Source organism: Rhinopithecus bieti, unplaced genomic scaffold (genome assembly GCF_001698545.2).
Source record: "Rhinopithecus bieti isolate Rb0 unplaced genomic scaffold, ASM169854v2 scaffold_19939, whole genome shotgun sequence".
NCBI classification, from domain to species: Eukaryota; Metazoa; Chordata; class Mammalia; order Primates; family Cercopithecidae; genus Rhinopithecus; species Rhinopithecus bieti.
Genome location: NW_016810019.1, coordinates 1,150,094 through 1,159,847, shown reverse-complemented (window position 1 = coordinate 1,159,847; position 9,754 = coordinate 1,150,094).

The window sequence follows — 9,754 nt, the reverse complement described above, 5'->3', positions numbered from 1 at the left end:
CCCCCGCCGCCGCCAGCTCCGGGTGCGCGCTGCGCCCGAGCCCTGGGAGCCCAGCCCGGCTCCTCCCCGTCCCCGCCTCGCTCGCCTCCTGCCCCTCCGCTTCTTCCCTTTCTTTGCCCTCACCATCTTCTTCTCCTCCCTGCTTCACTCCAAACCCCGCCCCAAGCAAGCAAATAAATCTATCTAGGCAGGGCGCGCCCCAATAGGTTAGTCGCCTGTCCTTTGGAAGAGAGCAGTGGGCGCCTTGGCCTGGGGAAAGTGAGGGGACCCGGCGAGGTGCGAACAGTGCGAACAACCTCGGTCCCCGGAGCGTTTCCTGCGTGCTGAGCATCATACTGAAGCCTTTCCAGGCATTGTCCCTTTTAGTCCTCGCAGCAACCTAAGGTTATTGGAAACCCATTTTACCAGCGATGTTAATGAGTCCCAGTGAAGGCTAAGGGACTTGCGCAAGGTGACATATGTAAGCAACAGGCCTGCGATTGGAATCCAGGCCCCAGAGTCTGGGCATGGAACCGCAGACTTCTCCGGTCTCCTTCCAAGCTAGCCTGCTCCAATCGCGCGCCCCCGCTCCGGCCGCGCACGCACGGTTCAGCCGCCTTCTTCCCAGACAGTCCAGTCTTGGCGGGTTCTCAACTGCCTTCCACCTTCCCTGCCCCTAGGCCCGTGCCCGCCCCCGCGTAGACGCTGTGGTCTGGACTGCCGCAGCGGGGTAGGGGTCTCCGAGGCCGCTGCGGCGCGTGCGTCTCGTGTCTAGGTTTCGAGACCGATATGTCGCCCTGGCCAGATGCCACGCCCGCCTCTTGCTTCGGCTCCTGTTGCCGTCGCCACTTCCAGCAGCCTTTACTTCTCCCAGCTTGCCCCCACCTCCACCCCCCTGCACCCTTCTCAGGCCCTGGAGGGGGAACTGAGGGGGACTGGCCAAGGCTGGCCCCGCACCTCTGGAGCCGTGGGGACTCTGTGTCTGTCTGATTTTCCACCATATCCTTGGCACCTGGCACACTGCCTGCCTGTATGTAGTAGGCCCTCAATAAACATTTGCTAAATAAATGAATGCATATTTATCGAATGCCCGCTTCGCACCCATTTGGTGCTGGGAGCGGACACTAAAAATTGAAAGGCACGTCTTCTAGCTGAAGGTCTTTGGAGAGGTCATGTTCATCTCCTGTCTTCAGCACTGGGCTCAATGTAGCACATGGTCTGCCGCAACACGAGTGGAAAACGTGATACTTGCAAGCGTTTAAAACAACTTGTAACAACTGGCAGTGAGGCGGGGCGCGCGTGGAGAGAGCAGCATATCAAAAAAGCTGCGTGTGGCAATGCGGAGTGGAGGCTGACCTAGGGCATTAGAAGAAAGGCACAAAGGACACAGTGCTGGGTGGCTGACAGCAGCTGGGGAGGACTGAGAGACAAAGAGGGGTGTTGCCCTCAACACCAACAGGCTTCTTTAGAGCAGGGGTTTTGTAAGAACCAAGGCAGGAACGCCTATCTGGGCATAGGAGCAGGTAGTGGTGTCGGACCCAAGGGACTGGATACATCACAGCCTTGTCACATGTCAGAGATGGCCAGGCTCTCAGGGAGCCCAGGATGTGCAGTAGTGGTCAGAGCACAGCCAGAGCCACTGGCGTTGACTTCTGGCTCTGCCATTTATTAGCTGTAGGACCTTGAGCAAATCACTTCTCTGCGGCATAGTTTCATCTGTAAAATGGGTGGGTAATAATGGTACATACCACAAGGGGTTTTAGAGGATTCGATTCATTAACATTTACAAAGTCCTGAGAATAAGGCATGGTGCATAGTAAGTTCTATATAAATGTTAAATAAATAAATATAAAGAATGGGTCTGCTACCGATGTCATTTCTTGATGAGAGAGACCCTTGTACAGTGCAGCAATATCTAGCTAATAAGATGGAGTTTTGTTTGTGTTCTTTTAAAGGGAACTCTACCCCTAGCTTGAATGTGAATAAAATGGACCTTCTAAGCCTGCTGTGGTGGCTCACACCTATAATCCCACTGACTGGGAAAGCCTAACCAGGGGTATCGCTTAAGCCAGAAGTTCTAGACCAGCCTGGGCAACATAACAAGACCCCATTTCCTAAAAATTAAAAAATTAGTTGGGCATGGTGGTGTGTTATGTGTCCATAGTCCCAGCTACTTGGGAGACTGAGGTGGGATTGAGCCCAGGAGTTTAAGGCTGCAGTGGGCCTAGCCTTGATCATGCCACTGCACTCCAGCCTCGGCGACAGAGGGAGACATTGTCTCTAAAAAAGAAAGAAAAAAAAGAGAGAACTTCCATCTATATAACATCAAAGAAAATGATCACATTTTATTCTCATTAAAATTTGTAAATAAACATTATTATCTCCATTTCATAGAAGGCAAAACTACGTCCTGCTAGCAAGTCCAACTTAAAGGTTTAAAACAGAACACTTCATTTCCAACCTTACTCTCAAGCCATTCCTCCCTCAACAAATAAAATCATCAGTTTACCAGTTGGTCAAAAGCCTTGGAATCATCTGGTCTTCATATTCTTTATAGTCAACCATCAGCAAATCCTGTCTGCTCCACTTGCAGAATGCATCCAGAGTCTGCCCACCTCTCCCTGCCATGGCTGGGGAGTCCAAGTCACCATCATGACTATCAGGACCACTGTCCTTACTGGTCTCCCTGCTTCCAGTGATGCCCCTCATAGTCCATAGATCCCATAAAAGATAAGTTGAATCATCTCCCATCATGCTTGGCACCTGCCAGTGAATTCCCATCTCACTTTGAATCAACTCCAAAGGCCTCAGCATGCCTGAAAGACTATCTGGCCTAACCCACAGCGCCTTGCATCTCATAGCCTATTGCATAGCGCCCCATACCCTGCATTCCAGCACCCTGGCCTCTTTGCTATGCCCTTTACAGGCTGTTTGTTCTTGCCCCAGGGCCTTTGCACTTACTGTTTCATCTGCCTGACACCTCATTCCCCCTCAACACACACACACACACACACATACACACACAAATCCACAGGGCTCTCTGCTCACTTTGCTCAAGCCTCTGCTCAGACTGCCTGGCCTGACCATCTCCTCTAAAATGACACCTCTGTCATATTTCATCCCTTTGTCCAGCTTTATTTTTCTTTATACCTCCTGTCTCTGCCTCACATTATATTATATGCCTGCCTATCTGTTTATCATTCATTTGCCTTGATAGGTTCCAAACTCACTGAGATAAGAAGTTTGGGTGTCTCATTCGCTTCTGAGTCCCAAACACCTAAAATTGTGCCTGGCACCTGCTAGATATTCAGTACCCATTTGTTGAATAAATGCTTCCACATTCTTCTAACAATCGTGTGCTGTTATGAGTTGATATTTATAAAGTCAGTCATCAGAACCGTGCCAAGTGCCATGTGCAAGAATGGCGCATGCAATGGAGATGCACAGTGGAGAAGGACAGAGTCCCTGTGGATTCCCTGTGGAGTCCCTGTGGAGTTGCACAGTGGAGAAGGACAGAGAGCCTGGTAGCCCGTTGGTTGATGACATGAATTGGCCGTGGCAATACAGCGTAACACACCCGGTCTGCATGGGTTGATTTGAGAACAGAGGAGGGTTCTGAAATCTGAATGGGAAGATTGTGAAGACATGTACTGAGAAGTGGGTTGGGCCCAGGTTTTGAAAGATTTACTGGAGTTAGCCAGAAGAAAGAGAGGAGAATAGTCTAGACAGAGGAAAGCTATGAACAGGCTAACTCAAGGTGGAAAGGTGTATGTGGAGGCCAGAACATGGTGGGGAGAATGAATAATTAGATTGGTGTTTTAGAGCCATTATTCAACCTCCAGTACGGAGGGTGTCTTGTGAGGGGCCACTAGACCCAGCCCTGCAGGGAGCCCACTACAGTGACCCCAAAGTGAGGGGAAGAGGACTAAGAAAGGTGGCAGCTATGGGAATGAAGATACCTGCACAGAGATATCATGAGATAACAAGGAGATGAAGTCTCCTGGGCCTGGCAGCTAATTGGACATGGGAGGAGAGTAAAACAATGTTGGCGTGACTTCTCAGCTTGAGGCTAGTGGAGAAGCTGGGTGTGCGCTTGTGTCCTCACTAGTTAGACAGGTCTTGCTTCATCCGTCCTGGGCATGCGAGGATTACTCTGAGCATGCATCTATTCTAAGGTTCTGAGGACACAGACCTTTGCACACACAGTGCCTGTGCACATGGTCCCCACAGACAGTCTTGTTCTTCAAGTTCTTCATGTGAAACCCTCTTAAACCGTGGATCCTGAATCCCAACCTGTAACACAACCTGAGGTTTTGACATTTTAAAACAGTTCTGAAAATCAGCCTAAAATTGTCTTTCCCCTCCATCCATGATTTAGCTGCCAGCCTCTACTATTTGCATTTATGTGAACATTTTAGGCCCCTTTGAATGTCATGAAAAATAAATGTCCAGCCTGGGCAACTTAAAACATCCTGTCTTTATAAAACTTTTTTGAAGTTAGCTAGGAATGGTGTGTGTGCTGGTAGTCCCAGCTACTTGAGAGTTTCACTCATGAAACTGACTTGAGAGCCTGAGGGAGGAAGATTGCATAATCCCAGGAGTTGAAAGTTGCAGGAGCTATGATTGACTGCACTCCAGCTTGGGAGACAGAGCAAGACCTTGTCTCAAATAATAATAAAAATAATAATAATAATAAAATGAAATAAAATAAATGAAATAATTTTATTCCTATCTCTAAGATGATGATAAAATGGAATTTCTTCTCATATTAATTTAGTTTAATGACAATTTATAGTATTTTTCACTGTAAGAGTCATTTGTACATATTACAGACATTTTAGAAAATAAGATGAAGTCAGCCTTAATCATTCTATCCTTACATAGCCACTGTAAATAGTTTGGTTTACTTGTTTCCACAATATTGGAAATATGTTACTATTTCAATGAAATAGAAAAGTTTTGCTCTTTAGTTAGATTTGTTTATTGTTCTTTATGACACAAAGTAGAAAGAGGCTTTCTTTTTAGTTGACTGTCCATAAATGCCCAGTGTTCAAATAAATCTTAATATCTGTGGAGTGAAATACTTTTGCTCTTTGTGGAATTATAAGAGCTTTGCCAGGCTGAGAAACTTGAATAGTTATGACTGCTGAAGATCTTTAAGCAGGTCTATAAACAGGTCTAATATTCATAGCACTGAGATATGTTCCAGAACTAGTTTTCATTAGGAGAGTTTTAAAAGCACCCATTCATCATTATACATTCAACTCTTTGTTCTTTTTGTTGTTAATAATAGGTGCCACTTACTAAGTGTTCATTATACATGATGCACTAAGCTAAGCACTTTTTTTTTTCTGAGAGATGGGATCTCATTATGTTGCCCAGGCTGGTCTTGAACTCCTGGGCTCAAGTGATCCTCCCGCTGCAGCCTCGCAAAGTGCTGGGATTACAAGTGTGAGCCAACACACCAGGCCCAATTTGCATTTAAGCTAAGCACTTTGCATATATTTACATTTAGCTCTTTCAGGAAGATACAATTTCCCCATTATTACAAAAGAAACTGATAGATTTTTTTTTTCAAGTTCAGTAATTTTCCTGAGATCATAAAGGCAAGCATTTGGACTAAATCACCTGACTTCAAAATCAGAGTATGTGACCACTGAGCATGCTGCCCTTGAACTTAGATTGTGGTACAATAGGGTACCATAGCCCCTATTTTTCCCTGCAAGCACTTGGTCCCTGTAGGGAAGGGAAGCACACTTAATTCCCCTTCTGACATAGGTCAACAGGCTCCCTAAGCAGGGGGTTACTAGAGCTGCCGTCCAGGCCAGGAAAAGCAACACTGTGCTTGTGGTGCTGCTCCTCGGGGACAGAGGCATGGGACAGTATCGGCCACCATAATCTCTGCTTTGGACTACCACAGTAGCCTTCTATCAGGACTCACTGTCACTCTCTTGCCTTCTGCAATTCATAGGTAATCAGAGAGCTTTCAAAAGCATCACTCATGACATTGACTTGTTTAGAGCCCTCCCCTGCTCGCTGCGCTGCACTGACAATGCCATCTAAACCCCTCAGCATAACCCAGGTGGCTCTGTCGTCTGCACTTCTAGTGCCACCCACTCTTGGCCTGATGCCCCTTCTGCCTCAGTCACACTCCCCTCCCCTTGGTTCCTCAGTCTTGCCTGGATCTTTCCTGTCTCAGGACACTTAGACTTTCTGTTTTCTCTTCTGGGAAGTGCTCTTCCCTCAGCCCTTCACTCTTCTGGATGGAGAGGCCATTTGGGCTCAATTCACATGTTGCATCCTTCCCAGCCTATTGAGGTAGCCATTCTTCCCAAACCCCTGATGTTGCTCTCCACCGCCACCCCATTTAATTCCATTCACAGCACTTACCACAGTCTGCTTTGAGTTCACTTCCTTGGCCCCTGGCTGGAATGTAAGCCTATTGGGGCAAGGGATCTTATTGGTTATTTATTGCTATATCCCAGGGCCTAAAACAGTACTCGGTACCTCACTAATACATAATAAATACTTGTTAGATAAACAAATTAGCCACACAGGTATGAAAACTTTTTTTTTTTGAGACAGAGTCTGGCTCTGTTGGCCAGGCTGTAGTGCAGTGAGTGGTGCAATCTCGGCTCACTGCAACCTCTGCCTCCCAGGCTCAAGGAATTCTCCTGCCTCAGCCTCCCAAGTAGCTGGGATCACTAATTTTTGTATTTTTAGTAGAGACAGGGTTTCACCACGTTGGCCAGTCTGGTCTCGAACTCCTGACCTTCAAGTGGTCTGCCCGCCTCGGCCTCCCACAGTGCTGGGATTACAGGCATGAGCCATCGCACCCGGCCATGAGAACATTTTCTAATGTCATGTAATAGCATGACAAAATGCTTATAGCATGATGTTGGGGTTACAAGGCCAGTCAGTATTGTATATATAATATGATCACGACTACATATTTTTGTCTTTGTGTTATGATAACATATGTATAACACAAAAGCTACCATCTTAATTATTTTAACTGTACAGTGACCTTAAGTAATTCACATTCTTGTGCATACAACTATAATTTTTAAGAATAAATAACCTATAAAATGAAAAGTAATATACCTTTGTCTACATTTCTGGTTTTTCCTTTTTTTTTCTTACAGTCACAATAAGGAAAAGAAATCATTTAAATGTGTAAGTGAACTAACAGTTCTGGTCAGATGCTGAAGTGTCTCTTTCCTCTCCCATTCTGAGTACATGAACTTGTCAAGACCTAAAAGAGTCTAGCTAGTCGCTAGTCCTCTGAAATGCCAAAAATAATAGTTGACTCAAGTAGGTTGTACTGCAACACGTTCCTTATCTGTGTCACCCACCAGGCCAAGAGAAGCCTAGACACTCTTTGACTTACCACCAGCCAATCCATGGCTCTTGGAGAGTGGGAATGCGCTTACGTCAATGCATAGGAGTTTAGGCATTCCAGAAGCTTCTGTGCAAAATACAGAACTTTTCTTTTTGGTGTGTGAAGGTCTCAGGTGCTTGGCCTCTTCATGCACACAACTTCTCTGGGGTAATGCTGTTCAGTGGATGTTTCTGCTGCCTCTGTCAGCCTATTAAGGTGTGTAGGGCAGATGATATAATTGCGCTATAAGTAAGCAGACAGTAAGGATGGTGCCCTTTCCAGGCAGATCGATAAGCACACAGGAAAACTATTTAGCATCCCAAGTCATTAACACGCTGCTTATACACACAGATTTAGCACACCAGAAAAATAACCTTTGTAACAGTCTGGCAGAAAGTAAATACTATTCAAATTTTTAATTTCCAATTGAGAGAGGAAAATGACATAACATCTGCAATTCAAATTAAGAGCACTAGTTTATACCCTTAGTTTCTGGTTTAAAGAGTAGATACATAAAACAATACCTGCTCCATTTCAAACATCTCACTTATTTATTTATTTATTTATTTATTTAAGACGGAGTCTCACACTGTCGTCCAGACTGGAGTGCTGTGGTGCCATCTCAGCTCACTGCAACCTCCACCTCCCGGGTTCAAGCAATTCTCTGCCTCAGCCTCCTGAGTGGCTGGGACTATAGGCACCCGCCACCACACCTGGCTAATTTTTTGTATTTTTTAGTAGAGATGGGGTTTCACCGTGTTAGCCAGGATGGTCTCGATCTCCTGACCTCGTGATCCGCCCACCTCGGCCTCCCAAAGTGCTGGGATTACAGGCATGAGCCACCGCGCCCAGCCTCATCTCACCTATTTATTAATAGATGCAACATGCAGAATCCAAGATAGATCTAGAAGTATCTAGGCAGTAACACCCTACATAGGCTGTGGCCTTGTAATTATGAGGTCCAAAGGAAAGCCACTCAAAAGGCTGAAAGACACTGGGCCTGTTTTTGTATAGAAGTAACCAGGGCCAAAGTGCAGCCTGGGAGAAGGATGGCAGAGAGAACACATCACACAACTCAGCAAAAAAGGAGTAAAAGGAAACTAAGACTATTCATTTCTTCAACCACAGCTTATAGAAAAAATATTTAACAACTGGTATGTCATGGGCACCGAACAATCAGAACAAATATCTATATTTCTGGAGCAGAGTCCTGGAGGTTCCTTGCTAGACCAAGCCTCAACACTTTCGTTCACTAGATCACAGTAAGGCTTGGGGGATCTTGGGAAGAGGTCAAGGCAGTGGGTGACAAAGCGGTACTCAAAGCTCAGGGCGGCAGCTGAATATTTCACCAAGCAGCATGATCATATCTGGTATGCGTATACCAGCTGACCAGCAGCCTTACCTTCTTTCCACTTCTGTTCATTTACTGCCTGCTGTGTTTGAGTCCTGGAGATACTCACTGAGAATACAAAGCAAAAACTCCATCCTTAAGCTGTCCCTTAAGGAGCTCATGGCTTTGTGCATCAAACAATTAAACAGATAATTGCAATCACAGAGAAGTGCAATCACAGAGGTAAGCTACATTCCATGGGAGCCTCCTCTCTGTTTCTCTTCCACACACACACACACACACACACTGCAAACCATTAGCTCCCTTAGTTTCCCAGGATATTATTCAAGTTCTGCTTCTGCAATCCTTCTTCCCTTTCTGATAAGACTAGATTCCTGAGATGTAGACTCTTTCTCTTCCTCTTTTCCAAACAATAAATTTACATTGTATTTAGAAACAATAATTGATATTTAGAAAAAAAAATCTTTACCCAACAAAGAATACACATTTTTTATAAACTTACCCAGAACATTTACACACTTGACAATTTATTGGGCCACAAAGGAAATCACAACAAATTCCAAAGGAATGAGGTAATTAGGTCATGTTCTTTCACCACAGGGCACTGAAAATAGAAACCAACAGTAGGAACGTATCCCCTCACCCCATACATTTGACTATTAAAAATATCATTCTAAGTGAGTTCTGGATTAGAAAATAAACCGTGATGAAAATGGAAAATATTTAGAAATGAAACACAATAAAAGCACCCATATAAAAACATACTAGGTGCAGCTAAAACTGTACCCGAGTGGAAATTTGGAGCTTAAATTCATTTTCTTAGATAACAAAAGAGGTTTGAAATTTAAGGAATTAAGCACTCAACTTAATGATCTAGAAAGAAATAATAGTAAAGAATCTAGAAAGAAAAAACTAGAAGAAAAGAGAAATAAATGTAAAACCATAAAAAGAATCTAAAACCAAGAATATAAATATTATTTATAAACCAAAACGTTGTTAATAAAAAAGACTAATAAAATAGATAAATTTCTGGAAAGACCGAT